This window comes from Canis lupus, chromosome 4 (assembly GCF_003254725.2).
Source record: "Canis lupus dingo isolate Sandy chromosome 4, ASM325472v2, whole genome shotgun sequence".
Classification (NCBI taxonomy): Eukaryota; Metazoa; Chordata; class Mammalia; order Carnivora; family Canidae; genus Canis; species Canis lupus.
This window is the reverse complement of record NC_064246.1, coordinates 41,870,392-41,895,014: the sequence shown is the minus strand read 5'-3', so window position 1 is coordinate 41,895,014 and position 24,623 is coordinate 41,870,392. Positions and strand designations below refer to the sequence as shown.

Here is a 24,623-nt window from a genome sequence, read left to right as displayed (position 1 = left end):
GGTCTCCAGTAGGCACAGGACACCCAAGAAGTGTGTGACTCTCCTGGCTCTTCTGGGTGTTACTCAGGCACTTTGGCTCCCCCCCAGACCCGCACTGGCCAGCTTCTCCCTCTCATCCTCTGCTGAGCCAGCCCCTTACCCCTTACCTCCTCCCTTGGCCAGTGCTGAGCTTTGCCTTCCAGCCTTTTGGGTCACAAGAGCCAAGATTCCCGTGTTCCAATTCTAGGTCTACCTTTTGGCATCAGGCCAAGGCAGCCATTCTGGTTGGGTATTAGTCCCATCAAGCACGTAACTGTCATTCCCTCCCAAAATCAGTCCCCAGGCTGCTACAGTTGCTTTTTTCAGTTGCCCAGAGCCTGAAGTGCCTGGGAGTGTATCTCATGCTCCTTCATCCCTTCTTCAGGACCTTAGCCCATGTTGGGAGTGGGAAAGCCCTGCTCCCTTGCCCAGAGGTAGGACTAATCCTGAGCACAAGCGGCCTTCCTGAGATCCAATAGGATCACACCTGAGATCATAGCCTCATGTGGCCTCTTGCCTTCCTCTTCTGTTTCTTCTCCCCTGCCCTTGCTGGTTTCTCCTGGAAACAATTCCTTGATCAATCTCATGCACACAACTTCTGGTCTCAGGGTCTGCTTCCAGAAGCCTGACCTAGGACAAAGGTGGTGTCGTGGCAGACTTTGCCTCTGGCCTGCCATGTGAGGATGGATGGGGGACAGGGAGCAAGGCTTGAAGCAGTGAAGAGGGATTTGTGGTCATCCTGTCATGCTCAGCCTCTTGCTGTTGCCACCCCAGTCACTGCAGTCTGTGCCTCTCTGTCCCCTTCTGTCACCTGTGTCCATCCCTTGGAGGAGCCTCCTGGGTCATGGATGCTCCCTGTCCCTGCAGCTGGGTGGGAAGAAGGGGTCCCTGTCATTTAGCATCTCCACTATAGAAGGCTCAGGAACCAACCAGAAGGCTTTAGCCCCCACCTACCCCTTCCTCTGCTCTTGGCCAGCATGCTGCCAGATGCAAATAAGAAGAAGATTTTAATTCCACAAATTGCAGCACTTATAAAGCTCGTCAGGCTAACTGGCAGGCAGGCACAGGTGAGGAATAAGCGTTCAGGCTCGGCCGAGTGCCAGGGCCCCGGGCTGCCTTCCAGGAAGTCCCCCACCACCTGCCGCTGCAGCTCGTTCCTCAAATGTGTCAGGAGAGCTGAGCATGATGGGAGGAAAGGGGATAAGCTTGGCATCTGTCCCCCTTTTGCTTCCCACTGCCTCTCAATAAGAAGACCGGATGCTTACTCAAGAAAGGAGAGAGTGGGTGGGGTTCCTGCACTCTGCACGGTCCTTCTGAGTTAGCCTTAAGGAAGAAGGTTTTTCCAGGGGTTGCTTCCACCTCAGTATTTCCAGGTTGAGGCAGCAGATCAGAGCCTGTGGAGCTATTCCCCTTCCCAGGCTTTGCAGCCCCCGCCCCAGTTCCGTCCCAAGATGGCATGTGTGTGGCCATTTTTGCCCACTGGGGGCAGACAGCCCAGGACCTCCTGAGAGTAGATGGGCCTGCAGACCTCAGAGGACTCAGAGCCCAAAGGAGTGGTTCATCCTTGCTTTCACAGAGATTTCATGATTCGCATAATTCACACGTTCAAGGGTAGGAGGAATTCAGGTACTGCTGGATCCAGTGATATGAACAGGACTGGTTTCTCTCCATTTCCTGCCTCTGCTTTCCTGTGTGGGCTTCTTTTTCACATGGTGGCTTCTGGTGGTCTTTCCTTCCAGATGACAAACTGACCTCTCAGCTCCAGCCTCACATCAAATCAGGCCCGAATCCCATGGGAAAGAGCCAGAGTCTTTGACAGTAGCTCCTGAAAACCTTCTGGGCTTCTTGCTGACCAAATAGCTTATGTTGGAGGCCAGGGTAACAAGATGCACAATTGGCTTTGGGCCTGGACCACGTGGCCACCCCTGGCAATAGATAAAGGAGGAGAAGACATTGGCATGCAAACATTCAGAGCTGCCCCAGTAAGGAGCGGGAGTGGCTACCAGAAGGCAGACACACATGGTTGACCCAGAGGTCTCAAAGCAGAGCCTTCTTCTATGGCTCAGGGCTGAGACCAGGCGATCCTGGAAATGGGGCTCCGTACTATGACCCGGGATTTGGGAAGGAAGCATTTGAAAAAAAGCCAGGCTATAGCCTCAGAAATTCTACTAGAAAACTGCAATTAATGTCTGCATGACAAATTCAGACGTTTTACCACCTAAGGTGATTCTAACCGAATTTTCTTTTACAATCAATGAGTTAGGTTCTGTCTCCCTGGGAACGTCTTTTCCTTCTGCTGAAAACTCCTATACATCCTAAAAAAAAAAAAAAAAAACAATACAGTGCAAACACCACCTCTTGGATGCCCTGGTAGAACTGTGCTTTCATTCACCCATTTGACAAACATCAAGTTCCTGCTTAGAGCCAGGCTCCGGGCTGGGTGACAAAGACACTGAGACCAATCAACAGGAGTGATGGGCAGATGGCGCCTGCGCTCACACAGCAGGTGGGGAGCCAGGTATTTATGAAACATACACATAAGTGTAAAACTGAAACTGTAAAACGTGGCACAGCAGAGGCGCCCACTCTAGTACGAGTCTGGCCTGGTCAGGGGAGCCAGAGAAGCAGTTTGAGGCTGTGACCATCAAGCTGAGAGTTTTAGGAAGAGTAGAAACGTTGGAGTTAAGAACTCAAGAGGGCAAGGGTGAGGAATGACATGGGAAGATTCTGCTGCCAAGGGGAGGTACGTGTGGATAGGAGCAAGGGGTTGCTGTTTCTGGAGGGGGAGAGATAGAGGCCAAATACATGGCACACTGGAGAGGATGGCAGAGATAGACTATGCAAGTACTAAGGGCAGCCAGGAGCCACTGAAGGTTTTATGCAGTGGGTGGTGTGATAAATTCTGCGTTGGGAAAACATTTCTTTGACCACATTGCAAAGAGCAGCTGCAGAGAGCTTGGGAGAGGCAACAGGAGTGTGAGTAGGCCAAGTGCCAAGACACAATTCCATGGTAGCCTGGACCAGGTGTGTGTGGAGGTGGACAGAGATGGGCAGAACATGGTGATGGATTGGGTGTGGGAGGGGAGCACCTGGAAAGGTCAAGGATGACCTCTGGGTTGTCGCCTTACATGTGTAAGTCAATGGTGGCATCATTCCTTAAGAAAGGGAAGGGTCTGGAAGACATAGACAAGGCTGAATTGGAAAGAGACCCTGAGGAGTCATGTGAGTGGAGGGCAACAGAAGCTCTGGGGGCAGAGGAGATCACCCAGGGTGATGGTATGGGATGAGAGAAAGAGAACCTTGGGCCAGTCCTTGAGGAGCACCAGTGTTTGATGGTCAGTTAAGGGATGTGAGCCTTATAAGAAGGAAAAACAGGAATGGCCAGAGAAGTAGAAGGAAAACTAGGAGAGTCATGTGCCATCCAGGGTCCCCCAGGAAAGAACTGGCACATTCAATGAGTTTAAAGGAAGAGAGTTAGAGGAGGGACTGTATATAGAGGCATGGACAGTGTTAAAGAAACCCCAGGATGGCAGCGTGCCCAGGGACCAGCACCCCTGGGCCTGAAGCAGCTGGGTTGGAGGGCAGGTTGGTGCTGTGGCCTCGGGGATGCAGCCACCACCAGGCCTGCAGGTGGATGGGAGGAGTTTGCAGCAACACGTGCCTGACCTCCCGTCTTCCTGCTCTCCGATCTGTTGATGTCTCTCTCCTTGCCCAAACCCAGCCAGAGTCAGAGGACGAAGGAGCCAGGGTAGCACAGGCCAGGGGGACAGAGTAGGGCATGAAAGGGCAGAACATGGATCAGGGAGGGGGAAATGGGGAAAAAGCAACCCAGGTATGGTGTCATGGAAGCCTAAGGGGAGAAGGTTTCTGGGAAGAGGAAGTGATCACGAGTGTGTCACACAGCTGAGAAGCCAACAGAACAAGGGCCAAATGAGTATGATGCGTTCAGCACCACAGAGGTCACCCGTGACTTTAGAAAGAGTTTATTCTGTTGAGTAATGGGGGTAGAAGCCAGGCTGGAACATGATATGCAAGGTCTGTTGGTGGTGGTGTTAAAAGAAGAACATAGAGGTCCGGAGTTCAAATCACGTCACAACCACAGATCTGTGACGTGGCCTCGGGCCCCACCCCGCTCTAAAGTAGAGAAATTAACGGTAGCCACCTCACAGGAGAGCTGGCGGACGTGATGACACCGTGACACACAAACACCACAATCAACTCTAAAACAATGATGATGGACAAGAGAAGGACTTATTGTACATGGTGCCCCTGCCCAGAACAGTACGGAAGACCCCTGGGTCAGTCCCCTGGGGCTTGGACATTTGGGCAGAGTTCCTGTTTCTCTGCCCCCTGCCTCGGCCAGGACCTCAGCCCTGGCTACCCTGGTCTCTCCCAGGGGTAGCAGCTCAGCGGCGAGTCCCGTGGGGGCTGCAATTGCTTTGCCCCCTGAGTTTGGGGCAGAAATGGGGCTGCCGAGAAATGTGAATGGAACTTTGGCCAAAGAACATCTGGTGTTTTGAGAAAGCCTGGTGGCCATGGAGACAGCAGAAGCAGGCACACATTCACAGCTGAGGATGCCTGTCTGCAGGGCTGAGGCTGGGTGGGCGTCGGGGCAGGCAGGGCTGCTGGCGCCCCAGGGCTCAGTCGGAGTCCCCCCGGGCGTCCGCGGCTGCCCCCCGTCCCTGCTCTCGCCGTCCTCTCTCCACCTGCCGTGTCCCTCCTCGTCGGCAGTCTGTCTGAACGCGCGTGGCCGGGATGTATCTCAGGTCTGCAGCCGCAGGGATGCGAGAATGTGACTCCCCGTGTGTCTTGTAAGTAAACTCTGTTTTCAGTTTGCATGAATGTTCGTCCGGGCGCCAACCCAGGCCTGCAGAGGCCCTGCCGGAGGACCGCAGGACATCTGCAGTGATCTGATCAGACCTCGAAGCCAATGACATGCAACAGCCCTGTCTGAAATCTGTCTGATTGGAAGCAGAAGGAATACGGGGCCATTTTTAGTGAGGCTTTGTGATTCAGGTAACAGAGCTAGCTCCAGGGAGCCTAGAACAAAGGCGTGCCCCCCTGTGGGGAGAGACACCTCACAGAGCCCGTGCTCGCAACACAACACCCCCACCCCTGGCCAGGATGGAGGTCCCTGCCTGTGAGCATCTGGTGGTGCAGCTGTGGTGGCCACTTGCATGAGTTTGCGCACATCTGTGCACGCACTTTGCACCTCTGTGTGTTTCCGTTCCCAGCCAGGGACCAGAGTGGGAGACAGAGGAGCACAGGAGGCAAGAGGCATCTGCAGTTCCAGAGCCTGCTCTGGCCTGGGGTCTCTGGGGCCCATCACAGTGCTTGGCTCTTGGGAGAACAGGAGAAGCTCTTTACTGAATGAGCACGCACTCTAGCAGAGGAAGCAACTGATCAGAGAGGGAACCAAGGTTCTTCTCAGCATTGGTCCATTCCCCAAAACTTTCTTTAGCTTTGTCCCCTTTGTTCCCTTGCAGGCCTGGGCAAGGGGTAGACGCTCGAGTCACATCCCAGGTTAACCAGTGATGAGCTCTGTGACCTTTGATAAGTGTCTGTCCCTTCTGGCAGCTCCTGGTGGAGGAGATAGCATTACAAAGGCTCTGTGTGCTAGGTAACAGGGTCCTTTTAGGGACAGAAAGGAGGCCATATGGCTGAAGCTGTGAAGCTGAGAGGCCAGCAGGGCCAGATCTGCAGGGTCCCTGGAGCCCTACTCAGGACTTTGGCACTAATTAGATATGTGCCATGGTCAGGTCCTGGCCTCATTCTCAGCTGAGAGTGTGCTCATCTGCAAAGGGCTCTGGACTTGACCTAGGATCCAGCCCGACCTTGGGCCCCCGCCCTGGGTTAACTAGAGATGGGTTCTCACTCAGTGTATAAGATGAGTGTTTCTAAGGGAAACCCATCCCATTACCTGGCTGAGTCTGGTTGCAGGAAGCACATGTGACTCTCAGAGCATTCTGTCCCTACACTCAGGACAACATCCTGTTTTTGTCAAGTGAATCTAAGGACATCACCACCACATTTGAGTCACTTGACATCCTCAACAACTCCTTCTAGGGTGGAGATTTTCTGGCTTTGGGGAGGGAGCATGTTTATAGATTAATGTTGCCAGTCCAGGCATGTTTCATAGCAGAAAAGAACCCAGAACACAGGAGGTGAGTAGAAAGAAGCTGGGCTTCGATTTGTCACAATAGGTTTTCTGCTGCAGCTATGTTCCAGGGGACACAGAAACCTGTGCCTTTGTGTACAGGAGCCCCTTCTACAAAACCCAAAGATAACCTACTCTTGAATACTCCCTTCCATGGGAGGTTCACTACTTTACAGGGCAGTCTCTTGAACAGTGAAAGGCTGAGAAAAGGCTTCCCGCCTTTCTGGATTAGCCCTGACCTCGAACTCTGCAGTTCTCTTCCCCATGACACATTTGGTTTTTGAGGCCTCATCATGGATTTGAACCACATATTCACCTAATGTGACATAGTAAGCTTTGGTTCAGCAAGATTTACTTTGTCAGTAAAGGAAGGAGAAAAAAAGTTGAAGTACTTTCCCATGGCTACAAAACTCAGCTGCCCATCAACTTATCACTCAACTTTCTCTGGGCTTACGAAGGCTTATTGGTGATGAGGACCACCCTTAGGTTTGGACAAGAGGTGTGCCTGCCTTGGAATCTGTGAGATAATAAATAAATATATCTGTCCCCAGTTCCTAGCACAGAGCTCCTGAAATCCTCGTACAGAATTTCCTGACTGACAAGAGCACCAGAAGCATCTTTTGTTCTAATGTTTGGTCTATGATCCCAGTTCCTGACATAAGGCTCCTGAAACCTAATTTCCTAGGTGATAGGAGTAGCTTTTGTTCCAACAAGGTGCTTCTGGGGCCTGGATGGCTCCTGGAAGGGGGGCTGGTCAGCAGAAAGACCAAGCCCTGATCAGAAGCTGGGTACTTTCAACTCATCCCCATCCTCTTGAAAAGGGAGAAGGACTAGAAACAGAGTTAATGACCAATTTCACCTACATGAGGAAGCCTCCATAAAATCCTAATAATACAGGGGTCGGGGAGCTAGGTTGGTGAGCACCTCCCTGTACTGGGAGGGTGATGCACCCCCAACTCCACAAGGACAGAAACTCCTGCCCTTGAGACCCTCCTGAATCTCACCATATGTATCTCTTCATCTGGCTGTTCATCTGTAATCCTTCATCATATACTGTAGTAAGCTGGTAAATGTAAGTAACTGTTTCCCTGAGTTCTGTGAGCCACTCTAGCAAATTGGTTGGACCTGAAGAGCGGGTCATGAGAACCTCAGATTTATAACTGGTTGGTCAGGAACACAGGACAGCCTAGACTTGTGGTTGGCACCTGAGGTGGGGTGGGGGCAGTCTGGTAGGCCTGAGCCCTTCACCTATGGGATATGACACTAGGTCAGCAGCATTGGAACTGAGTTGCATTATAGGATGGCCAGCTGGTGTCACAGAGGATTGCTTGGCATGGGAAAACCCCTACATGTTTGATGACAGGAAGTGTTCTGTGTGAAAGTAAAGGGGACACCTAGGAGGAAGGATGGGAGATTTCGCTATGTGGGACTCCTGCTTAGATGACACCCCTCTGGTCCTCCAGCTGTGCCCTCCCCACAAGTGAGGAGACAGAAAGGGCCATGGGGTTTGGCCCACCAGGAACCCATCCCCTCTTTCCATCTAGACCATACTCTTGGTGCCAGGACCCCAGGATTCCCTATCCTAGTAGCCCTGGGACTGCTTCCAGAGCCTCCGCACAGGCCTGTTTGCTGAGTGTGTCTTCCTGAGAAGCAGCCGTTTGCAAGAGCTGTGGATCGGCTTCCACAGCGGGCCGGACGCCCACAGGCATGTGCAGAAGGCCTCTTCCAGGAGGGGTGAGAAGTGGAAGAAGAGAAAGGGATCAGGTCATGGGCCAGGAGTGGGAGCTAAGGCCTAGTTTTCCTGCCCTGCCATGTTCTCCTGAGGAACTCCAAGGAGGTTAAAAATCTGCAAACTCAAGCAGCTAAGAAGCTATCTTTGTTAACATAGGAAGATAGAATACATTTTATTTAGCACATAGCTGACTTGATATATAACTTTAAATATTTAGACATAGGGTAAGTAGGCCTCTACATGTTTCCTCTTGCTACTGCCACAAATTACCACAAATTAAGTGGCTTAAAACAACAGAATTGTCTAATCTTACAGTTCTAGAGGCTAGAACTTGGTCTCACTGGATTAAAGTCATAGTGCCAACAGCGCTGTGTTCCTTCTGAGGCTCTAAAGGGAATCCATTTCCTTCTTTTTTCCAGCTTCTAGAGGCGCTCGCACTCCTTGGCCTGAGGCCCCTTCCTCCCTCTTCAAAGCCAGCAATGGCCAGTCAAGTCTTTGTCACACTGCCATCTCTCTGACTCTCTCACCCCTGCCTCCGGTCCTCCACTTAAAAAAGACCCCTGGGATTACTTGAGCACCCCCAGATAACCCATGATAATCTCCCCATCTTGCAGTCAGGTGATGAGCAACTTGAATTCCATCTGCAAACATTGTCACAGGACATCACATAACTTCAGGTTCCAGGAATTAGGATGTGGACATCTTTGGAGGGCCGTTATCGTGCCCACCACAGCTTCCATTTGTAGTTTTGTTCCAAGCCATACAGAAATTTGGAGTCTGATTTGTTGAATCCTGAAAGAGTAATATTAGCGCCTGACAATGACTTTTAAAAAATACAATTCTCCTCAGAGTCTGATTTCTTTTAGACCTCGGAGCTATGTACCTGACACAATTTGCAGGCCTGGGCATGAGCTCCACATTTCCAATGACATTATTATGTTACTTTGGCAGTGTTCTGAGAGTAGAGATAAAAGCCCTTCAATTCTCTCAGCCTACCCTTTACAGAGGGAGAAGGGAATTGGGGCCAGACAGTGAATAGTACTAACCCTTATTCCTCCATATACCTGCTTTCTGCCCAATTATTTGGGGACAGGCCACAGAAAGGGCACTAGACTGGGAGTTATCGACTTATGCACTCACCAGTTCAGCAAATATTGATTTAACATCTGCTCTTGCCAGACCTAGTGCTTGTAGTTGGGAGACACAGAGGTGGCAAATACATAGTGGCTAGCTCAGTCACTGGGGGCAGAGGCCTTCTTCCTTCTGGGCCTCAATTTTCTTATCAATCTCATGAGCAATGGAGCCACATTGTGATGGCAGGGCGCTGGCCCCTCTCACTCACTGTTGTCTCTCCCTGAACCTTGAACACATAGTAGATGCTCAGCAAATGTTGTTGAATGAATGAATAGCCCTCCCTGATCTGACAGTTAATGACCATATCACGTCAACCAAAAAGCAGAGAGCAAAGCAAGAGGAGAACTGGCTGAGCATGTTACCATGGCTTTGAGAGAGAACATGGAGGAGTTCTAGGGTAGGTTCCTATTGCTCCTTACAGAGCACTTGCTGGAATTTATCAATCCACACAGCCACCTTATGATTGTGGGGCCTAGACGGCTCTGGAAGTGGGGCTGGTCAGCAGACTCTTTATCATTCCTGCTTTACAAAGAAAGCAGACTTATTAAAGAGAAACATGCTTAAGACCACACAGTTGGTAAGAGTCAGAGCTGGGGTCTGAACCTGGACTCTCTACTGAAGAGATCAGCTTGTCTCCTTACCTCACTGGTACATATACAGTCACCCCAGATCCCACTTGGTGGCTGTTAACCTCTCTTCCACTACGCCCTGCTACCTTCTCATCTCCGGTGATCTCCTTGGGTCTAAACCACCTCAAGGCCAGGCTATGCTGATGGGGAATGAAGAAGGCGAAAGGGCTGAGTTGGGGCGATACTTCGAGTCCTTACCTCCTAACTCAGTTCTCTTGATTGCTCTCAGCTACTTTCCCTGAGCAAAGGCAGAAGTGCTTGATTTGTGCAGCTTCCAGGAAGTCTGCGCCAAGACCAGGGAAATTGCCATCGGCCATCTGTTCTGTTCAAGCCTTCATAAGTGTGCTGCAGGATCTAGAGAGAATGACAGTTTAAAATATATTGAATAGCTCCTGCCTCTTCCTTTATTACCCTTTGACAGGCTCTGAGGGCGAGCAGCCATTAAAGTAAGCCCCAGCAAGTGTCCCAGCAGCACGGCTGGCATCAGCTGGTACCTTTACAGCAGCCAGGGGATGGAGGACTGGGGATTTTTCTCCCCTTCTGTTTCACTTGCTGAGGCTTAGAAAACTCTGACTGGAATAATCCATTTCTGATGCCTGCTGCCGTGGAGTAGTGCACAGAGCACTGGGTTTGGAGTTAGTCAACTCCCGCATGGGCTGTGTGAACTCAGGCAATTACATCTTCTCTCTGAGCTCAAGTCTTGCTGCCAGTTATCTGTGTCCTAGCCTTTGACGTGACTGCCAAGAAACCGCAGCGGGTCTGGGCAGGCAACTGCTGACACCCCACCTCTCCTCTCCCAGGTCTACCTTAGCCCTGTTGTAAGTCAGGCAGGACCTGCAATTCGCCTTAAACTCCATTTCTTGTCCTTAACACTCTACCAAGTGGTCCGGCTGGGCCTCCGCATCCCTCCCCTGGGATCCTGGGAACATAGGAACCCCCTCCAGGTCCTGACTGGTTTCCTTTCTCTGGTGCCGAGGCATAATAGGTGTTCCTGCCTTAGCCAATGGTGTGCTTTAGATATAGTTTCATTCTCTAGATGTCCGTGTCTCCCGTCGTTCGTTTTACCCCCGGAGGTCCCGGCGAAGCCCCACCAGTGCCTGGCTCAGCACCCTGCACACACGGTAAGAACTGGTGTGGGGTTCCCAGCTGGGCTGCAAGCTGGGGAGCTTCCCACTCTGAGTGAGGTGACCCTGCCTCCTGCTGGACTAAGGGTGTGGCATTCTTCCATTCATCAACACAATGGACTGAATAAGGGGGACTCGGGTACATCTGGACCTGCATTTTCAGACAACGTCTTCAGGAGACTTTCCCCTCCCTACTGCCGCTTTCTGCTATGTTGTCTTCACCACTCTTAGGGGCTCTTCTGTCTTCTAACAAGCTGGTCTTTGGCAGCACTCAAATTACCTTCCATCCATTTAGCCAGCTTGGGCCAACTATGAGCCAATCACTGTGGCCAGAGGAATGGAACTCTGGATTGGCCAGTTCTGGGTTGTGCACACCCTCCAGTTAGCAGATGTGTGTAACCTCATCTTAGCCGAAAAGATTGAGTACGAGTGGGGTAGGTTCTCAAAAGAAAATAGGGGAAATATTTCTTAGCAGAAAGGGGAATAGTAGACATTTGGCGTGTGAAAAACAAAACAAAACACCCGAGATATCTGCCCTGGTCTCATTGGTTTCACATTACTATCCATTCAGTTCTCATCAAATATTTAGAAATGGGTTCCTTATTTGAAACTGTCCTGCATTTTCACTTAGGATCTATTTTAACCTCTGAGTTCCATCCTCTTCTGTTCTCAGCCTGCACAACCAAGCTGGGAGTAACCTCCAGGAGCCACACCATCCCCAACAGGCTGCAGAGCAGCCCAGTATTCTTAAACCTGTTAGGTTTTAAGAAGCCCTCCCTCCACCATTAACTCACCTCTGTTTCCCATGTTCATCAATTATATTACTACCACCAGTAGATATGACCCCTCAAAAATAGAAAACAGAAACCTGGCTGGCAAAATCTCAGGAATGTCTTGATGTCACAATGGCTAGCAGGTAATGCAGCATCTCAGGACCAGTTCAAAGGGGGATATTTTTAAGATCAGGCTCCCCACATAAGGTCAGTAGTTGCTTTCAGCTCAGACTAACTTCTTCCCATCACCATAACAATCGAATCTCCCATGACAGGACATTGGGATCATTATTTATCAGGAGCAAGTGTACATACAATGGCATTTGTTCTCTCTTCAGAACTCTACGCCCTCAAGGGTATTATACCTTCCTTCTTCCTGGTAGTTTCTTGCCTGATAGTGAAGTTGTGACAATGAGCACTGTACCTGTTTCTTTTGCTGCTGTAACAAATTAACGTTCATCTGGTGGCTTGAAACACAAATTCATTATCTTAGAGTTCTGGAGAACAGAAGTCCAAAATGGATCTCATCAGGCTACAATGAAGATTTCAGCAGAGCTGGGTTCCTTCTGGAAGCTCTAAGAGAGAATCCATTCGCTTGCCTTCTTCATCTTCTAGAGGTTACCTGCATTCCTTGGCTTGTGACTGCCTTTCTCCATCTTCAAAGCAACATAGAATATTCAAATCTCTCCTTGAGTCTTACCTTTCTGGCACCCTCTTTCACATTTAAAGGACCCCTGTGATTACATCTGGTCTGCCTGAATAATCCAGAATAATTTCCTCATTTTAAAGTCAGCTAGTTAGCTGCCTTAATTCCATCAGCATCCTTAATTCTCCCTTGCCATGTAACATTAATATATTCACTGGTTCCAGGGATTAGGACATGGATATATTTGGGGAGGCTGTCATTCCACTCACCATAAGCACTGAGAATTCTAGGTGACTATGGACTTTCTCAGTGATGTCTGTCTAGCATTAGAAAGTTAGAAGAATAGCAGGATTGCCTAAATACAAATAATATAAATGATCTGAAAGATGAAACAAAAACATTCTAGGACAAAAAGAAATACAGATGTCCCCCAGTGGTCCTATTTAAGAAATAACATACTTGGATGTATGATCCTGAAGAGCAGAGATCCTGTCCAAAGAGATCAGAACCTAAATGCTCCCTCCTTAGCTGGGCCCCCATTATAGCTTCCAGTTCTATTGAGGTATTAAGGTTTGCCTTCTTAGGCTCCCTCAGCACTTTCTCCTATTCTCATAAGCTTGAAGACCCCTCAAATCCATCAGGAATTATACCATATTCATTAGGCAACAGTCCTAAAGATTTGAGGTGATCTTTTGGGAGAACTCAGGTGTGAAATTATAGCCCTGCAAGTTCAAGTACCCAATAATGTAGGTCATTACAACTATGAAATATAAATTATTTCTGGAAAGGTTAGATTAATGACTGATGAAGGGTAACCAGATGTTTGGAGGACAACCCTTTCTTAAAGGACTGTTATGTTCTCCTGGTCCCACTGACTCATACAGACCTCATAGGCAGAATGGCTCAAGGTCAGCATTACTCATACCGGGTGTCAGATTGATTCCTACCACATCACAATCCCAGGACTCCAAGTTGGAGCCTTGATGTTGATCCCTTCTCCTTTCCCATATTCAGCCTGGATCCCCTCCCTGCACTTTCTCTATCCTCTTGTGTTATGGAGAGTACTGTCACTTCCATTAGATTGAAGGCAATTATCACGTCCCATTCACCTCTTTGGGCCCAATGTCTTCCATGATGATGCTCTCTTTGTTAGTTCACTGCTGTTGCTTATCCCTCCATACTATATTTGGAAAAACACTCAACTTATGAGGCAGACCTCACCTCCCACCATAAAGCTGGGAATGCCAAATACCCTCTGCCCCAGCCTCCCTTGCAGCTGTGGTGAACATGAATGTCCTAGGCCAAATCAACCAAATTCTCCTGCCCCAAAGTTTGAACCAGAAGCGGTGACATGAAAAATGAAGAACCACATAGAACCTATTGTGAAGGAAGTGGCAGGGAAGTCACCATATCTAGTTTCCAGGGACAGCATCCAGAATTTAGCCTCAGTGCAAGCTGACAGGGATAGGGAGTCTTCACAGGGCCAGTTCTTCAATGTCATTTCAGGGGTTGTTTCTGGCTCATGGCCTCAAGTTGATTTTAGTCTCTTAGAGATTCAGTGAGCCAGCTAATGTCACTTAATCAATCCCCTTTCTGCTCTGATAAGCCAGGCTTAGCATTTGTCATTTACAAATAAGACCCTGAATGAAACAGATGGTTTTGAGTCTCCAATTGGAGTCATCCACACATGCCATTTCTTCCACCTGGAGCCATCATCCACATCCCTGTTCTTCCACATAACTTGTACTTATCCATCTAAGGGCCAGCATTGGTGGCTCTTCCTTTGAGAAACCTCCCAGATTACCCCAAGTCTGGGCTCCTGCAGTACTGTGAGTCCCTCCTGGCAGCACTTACCTCTCTGGATCTCGTCTGTTCATTTCTGTATCTCCCTCACTGCTCTGTGAGTTATATGAGGAGAGATACTCTATTTCATTGTATTATAGTACCTGGCTTATTCGTATTGTTGAATGAATGAATGAATGAATGAAACTATCGCAGGTCAGAACAATCCCCAGTAGAGCCCCCACCATCACTTTCTGGCAGTGTAGGGCATCTTAAGCTTTCAGATTCAGGGCAATTGCCCTGTTCTAGAACCCCTCCCTACAATGGTGCTGCCTTATCCTACTTCCACCAGCACTTCTTATGTATCCACTGGGTGTCAGATCTCTTCCTTCCCTCTTTCTGCCCACATTTAAGATCCTTCAGGTAGAAGCACTTACACTGCCACTGTCCTTCTTCCTCAGCCAGTTATGGAGGCCCTGGGCATTTGGAGGAGTGGCTGTTGCTCCTTGGGAGAAGCACGGGCTAGCTGCAAGCCTCTTTAATGGGCAGGTTGCCATGGTGACTCTATAATAGAGAGAATTGCTTGAGAAACACTGACCACCAAAGGGAACAATTACCAAAGAGGCATCCATTTATTTAACCATTTTCAAGACTGGGTAAGACATAAAGCCACAAATGAAAAGACACCGCAAACAAATAATAGTGCATGAGCTGGTCTGGACCCAGTTCCAGGCCTGCTCCTCACTCCTCCACTCCCACTGCAGAGAGAGAAAGTTCTGCTTTTCAGTGATCTGTAACACTGGTATAAAATTACAGTTTTTAATAGTTACCAGCTATTTGCTCAGCACCCATTATGTGCCACATACTCAAACAGATATTTAAAATGTATTTTCTAATTCTGAAAACAACCCTGTAAAGTGAGCATCGTTATTCCCATCTTACAGATGAGGAAACTGGGGCCCATGGAGTTTAAATGACCTGTCTAGGGTTGCAGAGGTGGGAAGTTCAGGGGCAGTGTTTCAGTTTACACTCCGCTCAAGGCAGCAAATTCTCCCTGTGTTATAACACTGTCATAGCATCTTCGTGAGAAAGCTTTCTCAGGGATGCGACTCCAGCTCTCTCCTGTCTTGTCTGCACCATGTTCTATTGTCATCTACTTCAAAGATAGGCAGTTGATTTGTTTATCCATTCACACATACATTCATACAGACCTACCAATTTCAAACTTCTAGTGCAAAACCAGCAAGCTTTGTGGTGGGCACTTGGCACACATGCTAAGTTAAAAAAGCTTCTCCATAAATGCTGAGCTTCCAGTCCATTTTTTTCTACTCCTGAAAGTAGCCTTTCCTTTCTGAACTGCACTTTGGTTCCTGACTTTATCAGCCTAAGCTCCACACTCAGTTTTGTGAGCTGCACATTGCTGCAGCGTGTAAAGAGCCCAGAGCCTAGCCTGACATTTGGAGGGCTGAGGAGAGCACAGAGGAAAGTATGACAGATCCTGAACTGGCTGCTTAGGGTTGAACCCCAGTTCTCCTGCTTAGGAGCTAGATGATCTGGAGCAAATGGCTTAAGGTCCCTGTGCCTCAGTTTCCTTCCTAGAACTCAGAGCTAAAAAAAAAAAAAAAACAGAAAAGGCACCTTCTCCATAGGATCATCATGAGGATAAAATAACAGAATCATGCACAGAGCTTTGAGCAATGCCACCGGGTTTGTTGATGGCCCAATAACATCAGCCAGCCCTGGAAGTAGCAGCAGTTCTCAGTCTCAGTAATGGGTCAGTGCTCTCAAGTTCACCTCTGGCCCACCTCCCCATGCAGCTTCTTCTCCTCTTGGATAACCAGGAGCAGTTGTATGGCCCTAGGGTCTCTACTCACTAATCAGGATGCTCATTCCAGCCACCAACGGCTATCTTCCTTTCTCCCATTCTGTGAGCATCTCTTCATGTAAAACATACATGGGATCATGTCTCTCCCAGGTAAAAACTCTTCCATGGCTCTCTGTAAGCCTAAATTCCACCCAGACTCCCCAGGGGAGTGTGAGGCCTCCCCTGACCTAGCCCCTGACCTAGCCCCTGCCTACTGTCCAGCTTCACCTCATCAAAACCGTTTGCAGCTGCCAGAGCTTAAGGATCTGTTTGACCTAATGGTTCCCCTGACTAGAAACACTTTTTTTTTTTCTCTTTCTCTGGCCAACTTCTCTCGTTTTTAAGGTTCAGCTCTTGCAGAAAGTGAACCCTGGCCATGCCAAGTGCCTTCCATTTTGTAGCTGATAACATCTTTGTGTAGTTCAAGCAGAGCACTTGCAGCACTCCATTGTAATTGTTGCTTCTGCAGGATCAGGGAGGGCTGAGCTGTGTCCTGGCACTGACACTGGCAATAGGGGAGGGAGGGCTTGAAAATATTTAGAAGAGTATATGAAAATTACTGAGAACATAAATATGAAGATGTTCATGACTCTGAAGCTGGCCCAGCACTCACAGCTGGGCCCTGGTGCTGACTTTTTGAATATAAATGATTTCACAGAACATAGAGGTAAGGCTACACTGACCAGGATGGAGCAAGTCACAAATAAGACCACTTTGTAGTCATGTCTGAGCACAGACAAAATGGAACATTGAGGGGGCACCTAGGTGGCTCAGTGGTTGAGCGTCTGCCTTGGCTCAGGTTGTGATCCTGGGGTCCTGGATAGAGTTCCGCATCAGGTTCCCCACAGGGAGCCTGCTTCTCCCTCTGCCTGTGTCTCTGTCTCTGTCTCTCTCTCTCTCTCCTTCTCGAATAAATAAATTTAAAATAAATAAAGTCTTCAAAAATGGAACATTGTCTGAACCACAAAAATGACCAAGGTCCCCCTTTCCAAGCTAATCTGAGGAATGGCTACTTATTTACCAATGACAGTATCATTCCTCTACCTTACTGATTGAATTTATAAAGATCCCTATTGATAGAGTTACCTTTGCAGCCTGACAACATCCAACTAAGGGCACAGCCCCACTTCTCTGAGCACTCCCTAAGTTCACCTAGCACAAGCCTATATTCTTGAGTGAGTCTTTCCTCATACCCTCTTGCTCAGGTACTTCATTGCCCCCCCATGATACACATCTACTCTCACTGCAGACTCAAGAAACCCAGCTCTGTTGAACTAAAGTGTGTCCCTGGAGGCCTTTGGTTAAAGGGCATTGGTATCACTCAGGTTCTATCACCCTGAATTTGTTAAAAGAAATCTTAATTTAAAAATACCTGCGGGATCCCTGGGTGGTGCAGCGGTTTGGCGCCTGCCTTTGGCTCAGGGCGCGATCCTGGAGACCCGGGATCGAATCCCACGTCGGGCTCCCGGTGCATGGAGCCTGCTTCTCTCTCTGCCTGTGTCTCTGCCTGCCTCTCTCTCTCTCTCTCTGAGTGTGACTATCGTAAATAAATAAATTTAAAATAAAAAAAATACCTGCAAAACTAATGGTGAGCAATATATTTCTGATAGAGAGCTTGTGCTGTAGCAGAGTACCCTGAGCATCATACTGCTTTCCAGAGAGTTGTTGCCTCAGATTCTTCTTCGCTGTGGACCTCCTGGCTGTCTATGATGGGTGTGTCTCCCCTGGAAGAACATCAACTATCATTTCTTGAAAAATTGAGTGTCATCATTGGATAATGACATCTGCTTCCTGGGGAGCACATGGCAGATGGTGTCCATCCCAGGAGCTTCTCTGTACAGATAAAGCCTGAGTCGGTGGCTGTTGTCATAGTTTGGTTACTGTCTGCAAGGCCATCCTCAAAAATGCCTGGTGATATCACTGCCATCCAGTGGACACCATTGTGGCTCCATTTCTACCCCCAGTCCTGCTTCCTGTGGAAACATCAATGAGGATGCTGATTGATAGCACCTGGGACAGAGAACAGAACAGATTTGGGTGCTAAGCGCCCATCGGAGACATATTATGTGGTGATTGGATCTTCTCTGACAGTGGATGCATAATGGGTCTAATCTCTCACAGAGGCAGAAGGCCAACAGATGCTAGTCTGCCTTGTGAATGATTATTTCTTTTCTTTGTAGAAATTCAGAGTATCTTAATGGGCAAGATTAAAGTCCAGGTAAGGCCTCTCCTCAGCAGCCAGAAAGCACCTGGCGTTTGTGGCAGCAGAAATCCAATATGAAACCCAGATGATAAAGATGGCAATGGGTGTCACAAATGTCCCATCATAAATTTCTACCTGGAATGAGAACCAGGGCATCACAAATGTCAGCAAAGGCCAGTGATGGCTCTAGAGAGGGATATTAGGCCAGGATTGATCTATGAGGAAGTCTCATTCAGGGCTCCCGGCACCTCCCATCCATGGGCTGAGCTGACATGGGCAGGTGTCAAATTGTCACCCTTCTCCTCACCTCTCAGAAAAGTAAAACTTCTTTATGATGCTTTTTATCAAATTTGTCTTTTGCTGTTTCTTCTCTCTCGCCCCTCCCCTTCACTTCGTTCCTGACAAACAAATGAACTGTTACTCTGTCAGTTATTTATCTGAGTAATTTCTTGATGAAATTGCAAATATAATTGAATTTTCTGAAAACCATGAATTCAAATGAGGCAACAGTAGAGGAAACAGCGTGATTAAGGAATTGTTATTCGCTGGCTGTACATCATTACCACCCAGAATTCGTCGCCGGAGCGCTCACAGATGGAGTCACTGAACTATGATTATATTTTAGAAAATGAAAGGGGACAAATCTAAAAAGGCAATAAAGCAAATTAGGAGCCTTCTTGAGGGATAGGATTATTACTGATTAAGTATATTTGGCATCAAAAATGTGCTAGCACTTTGGCAGTTTAAATTACACATTCGTGCAGTCAACGTTTTTACTGGTCTCAAAATTCGTGTTATTTTGGTCTTCTAATCACATTTCCTTTCACCCTCCAAATTGACAATTTGAAAGAACATTAGAAATGCTCTTTTCTGAAGGACCATTTGCCTTCAAAATGCATTTACACTCAGCAGCTATTAAAAGGGTATCACCCACTCATTTAGTTTCTCAATTTAACTTTAAAGGAAAGTTACTGTACTAGAGGAAGTAGCCCCCATTTCAATATAACAGTCTTCGTCATGTCTCTCCATATGCTGGATTAGTGCTGTAGGATTGCGGGAGGCAATTTGCAGGCATCCATGGCCACCATGTGACCCACTGACTGGAGGTACGCTGCCACATACCCTATAGGAATGGAACTACATTCCTGTTGTCAATTCACTTTTTAATGGATCTGAGAGTAATTTCGGGGCATATCTCTTGAAGAGCACTCTAACAGAAGTCAGAGTTAAAAGAATTTCCTTGTAGTCCTGGCTCACCCTCCTATCAGCTGTGTGACTCTGGATATATCATTTCACCTCTCTGAGCCTCTGTGTTCCCATTTCTACAAGTACATAGTACCTGCCCCATAAGGTTGCTGGGATGGCAACTGGAGATGAACGCCTATGGTGTGCTTGCACTGTGCCCTGTGCACAAATGATGTCCATAAGAGTGTTTCTCTCTGCCACCCTCCTCACCCTCTATAATCATGATCTAATCCAGCCTGGATCTCACTCTGGAGGTCTCTTTCACCAAGAGGATCATATCTATCAATTTTCTCTCCTGGTGCTCATTAACCAGTGGAATTCTACTTGGCCAACACTTTCAGCTCCATTCAATGTCTCTTGTCCCTGGGTACAGTCCCCAGGGTAGAGCTGAGCTAAAAAATCCCTGCCCAAATGCCAGCCCCATGCAAAGCAGCTTAGGCCAAAACTAGGCCTTGGTCTTTAGAGAGAGTCCTGGCTCAGGGTCTCAGACCCTAGGCCAGGGTTGAAGGTGGCAGGAGATGAGCAAAGAAAATCCTAGAGTGCAGGGTCACAGAAAGGGTACTCACTCATCACAAGATGGGCTTGGGGCCCTCCTCCTCCAAGGGTAGGCATGGCAGATTATTTCCCAGGATGACAGCATCCTACATTGTCATCTGTGGTATCATCTGGCTAATCCTCCCATTGAAGCTGGGGTTTGTGTATCCTCCCCTGAAATCTGTATGGTACTTGACTGACCAATAGAGTTCAGCAGAAACGACCTCATGTGATCAAATGACCCAACTAAGGCTAGATCATCCAAGGCAACTCAGCTTCCACCTTGCTTACTGGAATGCTCTCTCTTGAGATCTTTGGCTGATTTGTAAGCAGTCTGCCTATCCTGAGATCCCCAAGCTGTAAGGAGGTCCAAACCTGTCCACATACACAGACCATGTAAAGAGACTCTAAGACTCCCTGAAATGAAATGGATGTCCAACCAGGCCCCCACTGCAGCCACCATCTAGCTGCACTTGCATGAGACACTGAGCCAACACCCAGATAAGCCTTTCTTGAGTTCCTGACCCACTGAGATGATGAGAGAGAAGAAAATCATAGTGTTGTTTTAAGCCACCAATTTTAGAGGCGATGACTGGAACAGAGGGGTGGGGGGTGGGTCCACTGTGGAGTAAGTTCCATTAAGTCAAGTGCATCTGTTTTACCTTCGTCCACACCATCTTCATCTCTCTCACCTCTACCACTTACCTGCTGTATGACCTTGGGCAAGTCTCTCCAACCCTCTGAGCCTCTGTTTTCTCATTTCTAAAACAGGGTCATGATAGTACATCCTCATCAAGTGATTATGAGGATAAAATGAGACAGTTGGGGGGAGGAGCAAGATGGCGGAAGAGTAGGGTCTCCAAGTCACCTGTCTCCACCAAACTACCTAGAAAACCTTCAAATTATCCTGAAAATCTATGAATTCGGCCTGAGATTTAAAGAGAGACCAGCTGGAATGCAACAGTGAGAAGAGTTCGCGCTTCTCTCAAGGTAGGAAGACGGGGAAAAAGAAGTAAAGACACAAAGGCCTCCAAGGGGGAGGGGCCCCGCGAGGAGCCGGGCTGAGGCCGGGGCGAGTGTCCCCAGGACAGGAGAGCCCCGTCCCGGAGGAGCAGGAGCCGCACCGACCTTCCCGGGGGAAAGGGGCTCGCAGGGAGGTGGAGCAGGACCCAGGAGGGCGGGGATGCCCTCGGGCTCCCCGGGACAGTAACAGCAACTGCGCGCCCAGGAGAGTGCGCCGAGCTCCCTAAGGGCTGCAGCGCGCACGGCGGGACCCGGAGCAGCTCGGAGGGGCTCGGGCAGAGGAAGAGGCTCCGTGCGGAGGGGGCTGCGCGGTTCCAGGAGCAGCTCGGGGGGGCTCGGGCGGCGGCTCCGCGGAGGGGGCTGCGCGGCCCGGGAGCGCGAATCCACCAGCACAGGCTCCGGAGCACAGGGCGCCCGGACACAGCCCAGGATCCCGCCTCCCCCCGGGACAGGCAGAGGCCGGGAGGGCCCAGGACAGCGAGGACGCTCCTGCCCCAGCTGAGCAGATCAGCGGCCCCGCCCGGAGCCTCCAGGCCCTGCAGACGGAGTTCCTGCCGGAGCTGAATCCAGGTTTCCAGAGCTGCCCCGCCACTGGGGCTGTTCCTCTTGCGGCCTCACGGGGTAAACAACCCCCACTGAGCCCTGCACCAGGCAGGGGCACAGCAGCTCCCCCAACTGCTAACACCTGAAAATCAGCACAACAGGCCCCTCCCCCAGAACACCAGCTAGACGGACAACTTCCAGGAGAAGCCAAGGGACTTAAAGTACACAGAATCAGAAGATACTCCCCGGTGGTTCTTTTTTTGTTTGTTTTTGTTTTTGTTTTTGTTTTTGTTTTGTTTTGCTTTTTGATTTGTTTCCTTCCCCCACCCCCTTTTTTTTCTCCTTTCTTTTTCTTTCTCTTTTTCTTCTTTTTTTTTTTTTCGTTTTTTTTTTCTTTTTCTTCCCTTTTTTTTTTCTCTTTCTCTTTTCTTTCCTTCTTTCTCTCCTCTCTGTTTCTCTTTTTCCCAATACAACTAGCTTTTGGCCACTCTGCACTGAGCAAAATGACTAGAAGGAAAACCTCACCTCAAAAGAAAGAATCAGAAACAGTCCTCTCTCCCACAGAGTTACAAAATCTGGATTACAATTCAATGTCAGAAAGCCAATTCAGAAGCACTATTATACAGCTACTGGTGGCTCTAGAAAAAAGTATAAAGGACTCAAGAGACTTCATGACTGCAGAATTTAGAGCTAATCAGGCAGAAATTAAAAACCAATTGAATGAGATGCAATCCAAACTAGAAGTCCTAACGACGAGGGTTAACGAGGTGGAAGAACGAGTGAGTGACCTAGAAGACAAGTTGATAGCAAAGAGGGAAACTGAGGAAAAAAGAGACAAACAATTAAAAGACCATGAAGATAGATTAAGGGAAATAAACGACAGCCTGAGGAAGAAAAACCTACGTTTAATTGGAGTTCCCGAGGGCGCCGAAAGGGACAGAGGGCCAGAATATGTATTTGAACAAATTCTAGCTGAAAACTTTCCTAATCTGGGAAGGGAAACAGGCATTCAGATCCAGGAAATAGAGAGATCCCCCCCTAAAATCAATAAAAACCGTTCAACACCTCGACATTTAATTGTGAAGCTTGCAAATTCCAAAGATAAAGAGAAGATCCTTAAAGCAGCAAGAGACAAGAAATCCCTGACTTTTATGGGGAGGAGTATTAGGGTAACAGCAGACCTCTCCACAGAGACCTGGCAGGCCAGAAAGGGCTGGCAGGATATATTCAGGGTCCTAAATGAGAAGAACATGCAACCAAGAATACTTTATCCAGCAAGGCTCTCATTCAAAATGGAAGGAGAGATAAAGAGCTTCCAAGACAGGCAGCAACTAAAAGAATATGTGACCTCCAAACCAGCTCTGCAAGAAATCTTAAGGGGGCCTCTTAAAATTCCCCTTTAAGAAGAAGTTCAGTGGAACAGTCCACAAAAACAAAGACTGAATAGATATCATGATGACACTAAACTCATATCTCTCAATAGTAACTCTGAATGTGAACGGGCTAAATGACCCCATCAAAAGGCGCAGGGTTTCAGACTGGATAAAAAAGCAGGACCCATCTATTTGCTGTCTACAAGAGACTCATTTTAGACAGAAGGACACCTACAGCCTGAAAATAAAAGGTTGGAGAACCATTTACCATTCGAATGGTCCTCAAAAGAAAGCAGGGGTAGCCATCCTTATATCAGATAAACTAAAATTTACCCCAAAGACTGTAGTGAGAGATGAAGAGGGACACTATATCATACTTAAAGGATCTATTCAACAAGAGGACTTAACAATCCTCAATATATATGCTCCGAATGTGGGAGCTGCCAAATATATAAATCAATTATTAACCAAAGTGAAGAAATACTTAGATAATAATACACTTATACTTGGTGACTTCAATCTAGCTCTTTCTATACTCGATAGGTCTTCTAAGCAAAACATCTCCAAAGAAACGAGAGCTTTAAATGATACACTGGACCAGATGGATTTCACAGATATCTACAGAACTTTACATCCAAACTCAACTGAATACACATTCTTCTCAAGCGCACATGGAACTTTCTCCAGAATAGACCACATATTGGGTCACAAATCGGGTCTGAACCGATACCAAAAGATTGGGATTGTCCCCTGCATATTCTCGGACCATAATGCCTTGAAATTAGAACTAAATCACAACAAGAAGTTTGGAAGGACCTCAAACACATGGAGGTTAAGGACCATCCTGCTAAAAGATAAAAGGGTCAACCAGGAAATTAAGGAAGAATTAAAAAGATTCATGGAAACTAATGAGAATGAAGATACAACCGTTCAAAATCTTTGGGATGCAGCAAAAGCAGTCCTAAGGGGGAAATACATCGCAATACAAGCATCCATTCAAAAACTGGAAAGAACTCAAATACAAAAGCTAACCTTACACATAAAGGAGCTAGAGAAAAAACAGCAAATAGATCCTACACCCAAGAGAAGAAGGGAGTTAATAAAGATTCGAGCAGAACTCAACGAAATCGAGACCAGAAGAACTGTGGAACAGATCAACAGAACCAGGAGTTGGTTCTTTGAAAGAATTAATAAGATAGATAAACCATTAGCCAGCCTTATTAAAAAGAAGAGAGAGAAGACTCAAATTAATAAAATCATGAATGAGAAAGGAGAGATCACTACCAACACCAAGGAAATACAAACGATTTTAAAAACATATTATGAACAGCTATACGCCAATAAATTAGGCAATCTAGAAGAAATGGACGCATTCCTGGAAAGCCACAAACTACCAAAACTGGAACAGGAAGAAATAGAAAACCTGAACAGGCCAATAACCAGGGAGGAAATTGAAGCAGTCATCAAAAACCTCCCAAGACACAAGAGTCCAGGGCCAGATGGCTTCCCAGGAGAATTTTATCAAACGTTTAAAGAAGAAATCATAACTATTCTCCTAAAGCTGTTTGGAAAGATAGAAAGAGATGGAGTACTTCCAAATTCGTTCTATGAGGCCAGCATCACCTTAATTCCAAAGCCAGACAAAGACCCCGCCAAAAAGGAGAATTACAGACCAATATCCCTGATGAACATGGATGCAAAAATTCTCAACAAGATACTGGCCAATAGGATCCAACAGTACATTAAGAAAATTATTCACCATGACCAAGTAGGATTTATCCCTGGGACACAAGGCTGGTTCAACACCCGTAAAACAATCAATGTGATTCATCATATCAGCAAG

At 47.8% G+C, this 24,623-nt stretch overlaps 1 protein-coding gene and 2 long non-coding RNA genes across 3 annotated transcripts in view; 2 read left to right on the top strand and 1 right to left on the bottom strand.

Moving 5' to 3' along the window:
* KCNIP1 (potassium voltage-gated channel interacting protein 1) overlaps positions 1–24,623 on the top strand; it is a 345,209-nt gene that overhangs the window by 72,406 nt on the left and 248,180 nt on the right. The gene's annotated exons all lie outside the window — the stretch shown is intronic.
* LOC112651177 (uncharacterized) lies at positions 1,557–11,721 on the bottom strand. Its single transcript, XR_003130655.2, has 3 exons — positions 11,589–11,721; positions 9,869–10,024; positions 1,557–1,943 (listed from the first exon to the last, which is right to left on the bottom strand). It is a non-coding gene; the product is annotated as an uncharacterized LOC112651177 (long non-coding RNA).
* On the top strand, positions 4,586–18,738 carry LOC118354465 (uncharacterized). Its single transcript, XR_004814986.2, has 3 exons — positions 4,586–4,829; positions 10,707–10,791; positions 17,470–18,738. It is a non-coding gene; the product is annotated as an uncharacterized LOC118354465 (long non-coding RNA).